Genomic DNA, 11,227 nt, shown 5'->3' on the forward strand with positions numbered 1-11,227 from the left:
GAATCAATAATAAATTGGCCAGGTAAATATATGTCTTAAACAACTGGTCTTAAGTAGACTTAGTATCATTAAAGTATCATTTATTCCTGTTAATTTATACATTTAATGTGCTCCTAATTAAAATATCAATAATTTTGTTTTTAATTTTTGTTTTGGCTTATGGTAAATGCTGTATTCAAGCCAATTCTAGAGTTCACATGGAAAAATAAATAATAAAAAAATATAAGTAAAACTCTGAATAAGAGAACAATAAAGACTGACAACTACCAGGAAACAAACATCCACATCCCTCCCATGTGAAAAATACATTTACCTCATCCCAATATTGCCAAAAGTCTTAACCCATTCCAATGTCAACTCTAAATCCAAAATCTCATCTACTTATTATCAACGCAAAAAGTCCCAAATCTCATCATCTAAATCATCTAAATCAGGCATGGGTGAGACTCTGGGTTTGGTACATGCCCACGAAAATTTTCCATCTGTGGACCCGCGAAACTAGAAAACACCTTATCTCCTTTCAGAATAGAATAATGGGACAGTTATAGAATAGACATTTGCATTTCCATAGACAGAAATTGGAAGGAATAAAGGGATCACCAAGAAAATCCAAATCCAGCAAGGCAAATCCCATTGGATTTCAAGGCTGGGAAGATCCTCTGGGTATTAATGCTCTGTCTTCTGGGTTCTCAATGGTTCTGTTCTCTGAGCCCCACAGTGGTGCTCCTGTTGACTCCTGACCCTAACTCCATCTCTCTGGCTATAGTTTTATCTTTGGAGTTGTTCTTTCTTTTTCCTGAAAGACAGCTCATGTTTGTAGCCAAATAGTTCTATCAGTCCATTTTCTGGTTGTAGAATCTCAGAAGTTTAAAGCCTTTATTTATTTCTTCCTCTCTCTGTCCTTTCAGAGACTGAGAAACTGACAGTGTTTCTGCTGATACGACATTCTCAAAAACCTCTTGGTCTTTGGTATACATCATCATTAGACAAAGCCTTCTCCACAGATCCTTTCTGCACAACCCCATCTCTATTCCTGGCTCTGCTGAGATAGTTAAATGGATCCATAAGTCACCTACCTAATCTCTTCAGCAAAAGCTACACCCTTGGGCTTCTCTCTCAAGCACACTTTCCTAACAGTGTATTTTCTCATTTTTTCATCCTTTGTAATCTGGATAGGCTTGCAAAATTCCAAATAATCAAGTGCTGGATTTTTTTTTTTTTTTTGCCTTGTAGCTCCTTTCTCACTTTACCTTGCCTCATACATTATACTAAGGTAGCAGGGAGCTTTGCTTGGAAATCTCAACTAAATATCCAAGTTCATCACTTGTAAATTCTATTTACCACTGAACAAAAAGACACATCTAGCCAAATTTTATGCCACTTTATAACAAAGGTTACCTTTTCTCTAATTTCTAATAATATGCTCCTCACTTCCTTTTAAGATCTCACAAGAATTACCTTTAACATTCACATTTCTACCAAGATTCTGTTCATGAACAACAAAAAGCTCATGATGAGAAACTTTCTCTATAGTATTTTTCATTTCTTTCTGAGCTCTTACCAGAATCACCTCTCACATTCATATTTCAACCTTCTCAACAAGACTATGTAGGCCTTTCTTTCCATCAGCCTAAAATCTCTTCCAACCTTTACTCATTACCCAATTCAATAGTCACTTCCACATTTTTAGTTATCTGTTACAGTGGCACCTCAGTTCCTGCTACCAAAATCTGTATTTGTTTCCCAGGGCTTCCATAATAAATTATCACAAACTCAGTGGCTTAAAATAACAGAAATGTCTTCTGTCAACAGTTTGAGAGCAGGGAGAGAGAATGGCATAAGTCTGAAATCAAAGTTTTGAAGGGGATGGTTCCTTCTGGAGGATCTGAGGGATTATTAGTTCCATATATATCTCTCTCCTAGTTTCTGATGGTTGCCGGCAATCCTTGGCATTTATATAATCTCTGCCTCTGTCTTCACATAGCATTCTCCTTTGTGTCTCTCTGAGTGTCTTTTTCTGTTTCTTATAAGAACAATCTCATTTAATTTACAGCCCATATAATCTAATAGGATCTCATCTTGATCTTTACCTTAATTATATCTGCAAAGATCCTATTGCCAAATAAGGTCATACTGTGCAGCTTGACCTATTTTCAAATATGGCCATATTCTGAAGTTTGTGAAGAACATGAATTTGGATATGACACTACAGTTAATTATACTTCAAGAAAACTATTAGTTTAAAAAATAAAAACAAAAACATAAATTTGTCCAGAGCTTGCTCATTCGGGATAGTATTAGGGCATCTTTTTCTTGCTGAAATTTTCTGAGTGAACTTTTCTAGGCTGTTTTGAGTCATTTTAAAGTAATGTTATACACACAGTGATTTGAACTGATCCTTCTTTTCTGTCAAGTAAATTAGAACTTCTGTCTCATTATGCAACCAGCACTGAATTTTCTTTTTGATTTGTCTCACTTCTAAAGTAATAACTTCACAATTCATTTTGGTACTTAGAACATATAGACATTGTTTTATACATCAGACTTATGGACTCCTGAGGGGGTTCTATGATTTTCTCAGGAATCTTTGCTGCAAGTTTATTAATATTTTCACACCATGTTTTTCAATTACTTCTATTATTATTATTTCCTGAACTCCAGCTCATTCTACCAACTTGTTGTATTTTCATTAATGTATACACTCTAATTTCTCTCTCTCTCAGTCTCTGTGGAATACAGAATGGCCGTACATCGCTTTCTCAGTTATGTGATGCTAATATAATTGAACAGTTCGCTAAAGCGAATTGTCTGTTTCTCCTCTTCTTGTCTGTTTCTCCTCAGATTAGACCTTCTTATGAGGTCTAACATAACACGTGTAGCCTCACTATAGATTTCTTTTTAACCTGCAATTTCTCCACTTTTTATTAAATAAGAAGTTAAATGGTGTTTTGAAATGTTTCCAATATCACAGATTGCATCTTACTGTATTGTTCTACCTATTACTAATGTTAATGTCGTGGTGGTTTTGTTTTCTGATACAAGATCAGTTGTATGAGACTGTTGTAGCCGCCAGCCCCCGAAAGACACACAGACCACCAGAAATCAGTGAGTTATAGGAAACACACTCTTTATTCAGCCAGCTGGGTCTGCCAGGGGTACGCGGATCCCAAATTAAGCAGCCCCGATTTGTAGAGGTACAGGGTTTTTAAGCCCTAAATCCCATTCCTCATTCTGTCTTAAACACAAAGGTCTATTTTTCTTCTATTTACTAACTGTCAACCCACAGGTCGGATGTGCAAGCGGGGGTCCAGAAGCAGAAAGCTTATTGTTAGAATGTTATGTTCCCATGGGTGATGACCTATGTTCCCATGGGCGATAGCCAAGCAGTAATTAGCTAGCACAAGACTTACTTACAAGAGTAAATAAGCAACTTTGGGACCAAGTTCATTTACTCCCTCTCTTTAAGATTCTATCTGACCATGTACATACACAAATCAAAATGCAGCCACAAGTGGTATACAACATTCTGCTTCCATAGTTACAGAATTCTGTTCTTTTATCCCATAACAGGCTGTTATCACCTTGTCCAGAGCCATGTGTTATTCGATAATATATATTACAATCAATAATCATCTATGTGAAAATCCCTGAAGATAGAGTTTGGTATAAATCTTCCTATTTCCATAAAAGCAGTATCAACTGTGTTTGATTCATGAACAAAGTATATGTGGTCAATTTTGATGAAAGTTGGGAGAAGATATGAAATAGAGTGCAATTGATAGAGCAATAAATGAAGTAAAATATAAAAGTTTAATGTAACTACTATAGGATCCTAAGCTACAATATTTGTACATCACAGATATATATGAAAATTATAGCAAAAATAGTGGTTCTAGTTTTGCTTTGTATTTGAGTTGGTAAAAGAGTTGTTAGAAAGACTCTAGCAATCATATCATGAGGCACAAACCCTATCATAAGTTGCCACTGCTGGCTTTTTACATTTAGGATACATGAGAGAAAAAACAAATATCTAATTTGTTTGGGGGCTACTATTTCTTGCAATTTAACACAGCTTCTAATTAATTTTCTCACATTCTTGCTTTTCTTCCAAGAATAGTTCTTAAGGTACATAACAATTCCTGAAAATCTCAACATAATTTTGTTCTTATTCTTCTTGAGATATATATAGATAAAATCAATCAACTTCACATTGTGTTGTAACCGCCAGCCCCTGAAAGACACACGGACCACCAGAAATCAGTGAGTTATAGGAAACACACTCTTTATTCAGCCAACTGGGTCTGCCAGGGGTACGTGGATCCCAAATTAAGCAGCCCCGAAATGTAGAGGTACAGGGTTTTTAAGCCCTAAATCCCATTCCTCATTCTGTCTTAAACACAAAGGTCTATTTTTCTCCTATTCACTACCTGTCAACCCACAGGTCAGGTGTGCAAGCAGGAGTACAGAAGCAGAAAGCATATTGTTAGAATGTTATGTTCCCATGGGTGATAGCCTATGTTCCCATGGGTGATAGCCTATGTTCCCATGGGTGATAGTCAAGAAGTAATTTTCCAGCCAGCACAATTGCATAATTGTGTGATGAAATGCAATTTTATTTAAAATAGTCATATGAAGCCACATAGTTTATATTCTCATATAAAACATTAATAAAATAAGTTTTATGTAATTAAAAGTCAAAAATATATAAAAACTAAATAAATATTCATGCCAGTGAAGAGAAGTAAGTTTATGCTGTGGGTTTTTAAAAAAAATAAAATCTTAGCAGTTTAAACAAAGGTTATTTTTTATTGACAGGATATATCAAACACAGGTTGGCAAGTGCAAGGAAGCAAGACTTCCTTCAATTGATGAGAAAAGATTTGATGTCCAGTGATATTTTTAAATGTTATCTGTCATTGCGAAGTGTGACATTTGTCCAAAAATTATTCTCCGAGAGCTTTGTTCTTCAGTGTATGAAGCCATGTAACATCTCAATAGCAGTAAAGAAAAGTGTGTGCTTCAACATGAAATTGGTTTGAATATTTAAATGAAGAGAACACAGTTTAAGTTTTAAACTTAAAGTATCTTCTATCTACAAGAAAGAGGGGCCCAAAGGTCATTTACTACAACTATAATCTTAGTATTAGAAAGATGTCAGATAATAATCTCATCAAAAACATTTTAGAAAACCAACTTAAATATGCTAAAACAAACAAACTAAAAGATTGTTTTTTTCCTCTGTTTTCTTCTGTGAGTGTGCTTTATTCTTTATCCTTCTGGGTGGAATGGCTTTCTTATTCCTTCAATGAATGTGCCCACCTAAGTTTATGTTGTTTTTGTTGTTGTTGTCCAGGACGTAAACAAGATGGGAATGGGAAACGTTTTCATTCCATTTCAAATCCATAGGCAAGAATTCTAATCATCCCACTCTAGGTCAGATGCTCATCCCTGGATAATACAGCTAAAGGTGTGTCAGCTAAGAACATGGCACCTTCTGTGGATATCATGTGGAAAGGAGTGGCAGAAAGTAAACAGGAAATTCATAGATGAGAAGAGTAGAAAGTTTCTCCCTATAAAAGAACACTAGACAGATAGGTCGATAAATTTCCAGAAAAAAAAAAAAAAACACAAAAATAAGACAGTACCACCACCCAGAAGAAAGGATGAGTTACATGTTCTTACAGTGTGTTAGCCTGTGGGACGGTTCCTTAGAATAGACCTTGGTTTGGTGGGAGGGTGGAGAATAGCTATTGTAAGTCATTGTTACCAAATGACCTGAGGACCCATTGGTCTCCTCTTCCTCTCCCAGGAGAGCTTCAGAACTAAACTCATGAATGTTTCTTATGTCAGCAGGAAGTAAACAACTCCTCCTCATTTCCACTCTCTTCTTTTTCCTGCTCCTAAATGGGCACATTGCTCTGAATTTTGCCCATTGCCTCTTACAATGTAGTATATTTTCCTGTTGTTTTGATTTACTGAATTGTTATATTTGGAGCATATTTTCTTTCTTAAAATCACAGATGATCCAGGGGTTTATCTAAGTAAAACAGAAAAAAAAAAAAGATTTTCAGCAAATTGGGAATTTTTTTGTCTGCTCCCAACACCATTATAGCATATTCTGAAATCTGAAGAACATGATGATTTCCAACCTTTGTCTAACATGAGCTAAGTAATGAAACAAAATTCTAGTTACTTAGTGTTACTTTTCTCGTTAAAATTGTTTTCAAAAAGTTGGTTTTACTGGTGTTTTCTTATTGCTTTTCTCCACTCTAGTGGAAAATTACCTTGTAATAATGAAAAGAAACCACATAAAGTCTAAAGGAGACACTTGAGAATACATTAAGAAAAGAAAAATATTTTCATAACTGGTGGCATTTTTCTTATTTTGGTTTAACATTCACCTCTTAAAGTATGCTTCTTTCAGACAGGACAAAAAATGCAAGTTTTAAACAGCTAATTTACAAATGTAAAGTGTTAATTAAAATTTGAAGCTCTCGAAGATTCTAATTAGCCTGAAAAATTCATTTTGCTATTGGGATTTCAGTTTTTATTCTCTTTTCCTAATTATAGACTGTAAGCTAAAAGGATTTTTTTATATTTCATATGAACATTATAAAAGAGAACTATCAAATTTTAAAAAACATTAATGGCTTTCCAAGATTCAATTGATGCAAATATTATTAAATAATTTGGTTTCACTATAAAGTAAAAACTTTTAGAGAAATGAGCTTTAGTTTATGGATTAGAATTTAAGAAAAATACTTTCAAATAATAAGGTATAGCTAAATCACGGACATAATTCCTTCAGTAGAGGATGATATACATTCTTCATATTCATTTTTTTAATCTAAATGGCACAAAAATATGGAAAAAGTTATGGATTATTACTCCATTTTTTGAGGATACATGCAAGATAGTTCTCAGGATAATAATCTTGCATAATAGTTAAGAAGTTAAAATGATGACAAAGAAGAATCAGAAATCAAAACAGCAATACTGCTAGCTAAAAAAAAAAAATTGACATAGATGATAGAGGCTCTGTTCATCCCTCTTGCAACCAAATCAAAGTTGTGACAGAAACATGGAGCAAACAGCAAAGAAAGTTGCCCAGAATCTAGAGAAACAGAAGCACTACAACTAGAGAGAGAAAAAATTAATCAACCTGTAACTGTAGAAGGTAGGAGGGGGTGAAGATGCAACACTGCCTGGTACCAAGTGGCTGGATAAGACAGAAGCTGTAGTAGTGGCAACAGGTAGCTGAAGATGCCTCTTAAAGGGACTGTGTCCCTGAGCAGACTTTTGTCGTGTCTTACCTGCTCACTCTGAGCACCGGCGCCAAGTAAGTTGCACAGGGGAACCAGGAACTTACAGGGGGACACTGAGTTGTGGGAGTGAGGGCTGGAGGCAAGGCTCACTCTGTACAGAAATGCAGGCAGTATCCACTGTTCCATTGTTGAGCTCTCCCCATCCCAGTGTGAAGACTCAGCACCACTATAGCTGAGACATCGTCAAACCGGATAATAGAGGTCGTTCTTCCCATAGTATTCCCTGAAATTCCACCTCCCCCAACTCACCACCCCACACAAGCCACATTCAAGTGTATCCTTGGCGAGTCAGGTGCTCCTTGCTGAGCAGTACCAAGACACAATGGTGACAGCAGACCATGATGTCTGGCATGGCCCCTTGAAGCAACTATAAGCACGGCATCTGTGGATGGCTTGCTAAATCATAACAGTTGGCCATGGAGGGTCACAGGCTGGAGCTAAACTTGGCCTGCAGCTGAAACTCTCTCAGTACTGTGCCACTGAACACCTACTACACAAAGCCTCACTAATAAGACCAGAAGACTTAGGAGCTTTGCTGAGTACATAAAAAGAGACACAGAAAAGCAGCCAAAATGAGAAGACGGAAAAACAGAAACCATATAAGAGAACAGAACAGAGATCCAGGAATAATATAGTCAAGTAATCTAAGAGGTGCAGAGTTCAAAACATTGTTCATAAAGATGCTCAGTGAACTTAGGGGAAATGTAGATGAACTCAGTGAGAGCTTTAACAAAGAGATAAAAAAAAACATAAAAATGGAAATTATAAAAGGAAACCAGTCAGAAATGAATAACACGTTATCTGAGATGAAAAGTATATTAAATGGAATAAACAGAGTGAATAAAGAAGAAGATCAAACGACCTATATAGAGGATGGGGAAGCCAAGAATAATCAATCAGAATGGCAAGAAAAAGGAAGGCAAGACTATACTAATAATTTAAGGAGCCTATTGGATACTATTAAATGTACATATATCCATCTCATAGGGGTACCGGAAGGAAAACAAGATGTTGAAGAGCTATTTGAAGAAATGATGATGGAAAACTTCCCTCACCTGGTGAAGGAAATAGACATACAACTCCATGAAGTTCAGAGAGTCCTAAAAAACAAGAACCTAAAGAGGCCCACACCAAGACACATCATGATTAAAATATCAAAGGTTAAATACAAAGAATCTTAAAAGCAGCAAGAGAAAAGCAGTTCGTTACCTACAAGGGAGCACCCATAAGACCAGGAGCTGATTTCTCAAAAGAAACTATGCAGGACAGAAGGGCTTGGCACAAAATATTCGACATGATGAAAACCCAGAATCTACAACCAAGTGTACTTTATCCAACAAAACTATCATTTAGAGCCAAAGAACAGATAAAGAGCTTCCCAGACAAAAATAAGCTAAAGGAATTTATCAACACCAAGCCAGTATTACGGGAAATGTTGGAAGGACTTCTTTAAGAAGAAAAAAACATGTATCAAACACAGGAATAAAGAATGGTAATAATTATCTATGGCCAGGCCTCCCTGAACACTCCCAATCTCGTCTGATCTCGGAAGCTAAACAGGGTCAGGCCTGGTTAGTACTTGGATGGGAGAGCACCTAGGAAGACCAGGTGCCGTAGGTGTAAAAAAAAATTAAAAGAATGGTAATAATTACATTTCTATCAACCAAGTACTCCAACCAAAAGACAGAGTGGCTGAATAGATAAGAAAACAAGACCCCTACATATGTTGCCTACAAGAGACTCACTTCAGATTAAAAGACACACAGAGACTAAAAAGAAGGAAATGGAAAAAGGTGTTGCCTTGATTGATCTCGAGGGTATTGCACTGAATGAAATGGGTTAGATAGATAAAGACAAATATCACATGATTTCACGTACATGTGGAATCTAAAGAACAAAATAACAATAACAATGAAAGTGGAAATAAACTCATAGATACAGAGAATATTTTGAGGGCTACTAAATGGGACAGGGTTGGAAGACAGCAAAAAAAAAGGATTAATAGGTACAAATGGATAGTTGCTGATTAGATGTGGAGATGTAGAGTATAGCATGAGGAAGATGGTTAATAACGTTTTGATAAATATGTAAGAGAGAAGAGGGATACTAGATTTAGTGGCGTGATCACTTTGTGAGTCATGTGGATCTCTGATCACTATGCTATACAACTGAAACTGGTATATTATTGTATGCCAACTCTAATTGAAAAAAACTCATTCAGTTGTACAATGTAAATACAAGCAATGAATTGTCTATTATATTTCAATAAAGATGGGGGGTGGAGAATAATGGGTATGCCAGAAGGAGAAGAGAGAGAGAAGGGAGCAGAAAGCATATTCAAATAAATGATCAATGAAAATTCCCCAAATCTAATGAAAAAGCTGAATTTTCAAATCCAAGAACCAAGAGAACACCCAATTATCTCAACCCAAAAAGGTTTTCTTCAAGACACATTATATTAAAATTGTCAAAAATTAATGAAGAAGAAAGAATTCTCAAGGAAGCCAGGGAAAAGATGACAGGAACTTATGAAGGAAAACCCATTAAACTATTATTAGACTTCTCAGCACAAACCCTACAAGCAAGGAAGGAGTGGAACCAAATATTCAAAATATTGAAAAAAGAAATTACCAGTCAAGAATAATATATCAAGCAAAGCTCTCCTTTAAATATGAAGGAGAAATAAAGACCTTTCCAGACATATAAAAGCTGAAGGAATACTCCAACAAAAGACCTGCATTACAAGATATACTGAAGGAGGTCATTCTACCTGAAACAAAATGACAAAAATACATAAGGATGAGTAAGATGACTAAAGCAGACAGAAGCAGGAAAGTGCAGCCCTTATTAAGAACAGGGTATTAAAATCTTAAATATTACATAATGGTTAAAGGCTAAAAAAAGAAACACTCTAAAAAGAGAAGATAACAGCTACTGAAACTTAAAAATGAATGTTTAGCCTGTATGAATGTTCAGAGAATTTGAGACAACAAAAACAGAAAAGTGGAGGAAGATCCAAATTCTCAAATGGGAATGGAGATAAGGTACACACAGAAGAAAATGGACTACTGTTTATATATAACTATTCCTTACATAAACTTAATGGTAACCACACTCTATAAATCCAGAACTGAGACACATAGCATAAAACACGAGGGAATAGAAGGAAAATCCACCAAACCCAACCAAATTAAAATAACAGATAGAAACACAAGGACAAAAAAAAAAAAAAACAGTGGAGACATCGAGCTACCAGAAAACAAAACAAAAAATGGCTATAAGGAAACCTCATATTTCAATAACCATCCTAAATGTAAAGGAACTGAACTCACCAATAAAAAGGGACAGAGTAGCAGACTGGATCAAAAAACAACACCTAACTACATGCTCCCTTCAAGAGAAACATCTTAGCTGCAAGGATGATATAGACACAAAGTGAATGAGTGGAAAATGATACTCTTAGCAAATGGCATCCAAAGAAAAGCGGTGTAGCTGTACTTGTATCTAATGAAATAGACTTCAAGATAAAAAAGGTAATGAGAGACAATGATAAGCACTTCATAATGATAAAATGATAAACACTTCATAATGATAAAGGGAACCATACATCAAGAAGACTTAACACTTATTAATATTTGTGCTCTCAATCAGGGAACACCAAAATAAATAAAGCATTTACTAACAGAACTAAAGGGAGAAACTGACAAAAAGACAATCATAGTAGGAGACCTAAATATCCCACTGTTAGAGATGAATAGGTCATCCAAATAGGAAATCAATAAGGAAATAACATCCTTAAATGATACATTAGACTAATTGGACATAATCGACACTTACAGAGCCTTTCATGCCAAAGCAGCAGCTTATACATACTTTTCTAGGGTACATGGAACATTCGTGAG

At 35.6% G+C, this 11,227-nt stretch overlaps 1 pseudogene; it reads left to right on the forward strand.

Annotated features, from left to right (window-relative positions):
- Positions 1 to 8,826: 8,826 nt before the first annotated feature.
- LOC111731117 lies at positions 8,827 to 8,945 on the forward strand (annotated as a pseudogene).
- Positions 8,946 to 11,227: the final 2,282 nt, after the last annotated feature.

This window comes from Pteropus vampyrus, unplaced genomic scaffold (assembly GCF_000151845.1).
Source record: "Pteropus vampyrus isolate Shadow unplaced genomic scaffold, Pvam_2.0 Scaffold349, whole genome shotgun sequence".
Lineage (NCBI taxonomy): Eukaryota > Metazoa > Chordata > Mammalia > Chiroptera > Pteropodidae > Pteropus > Pteropus vampyrus.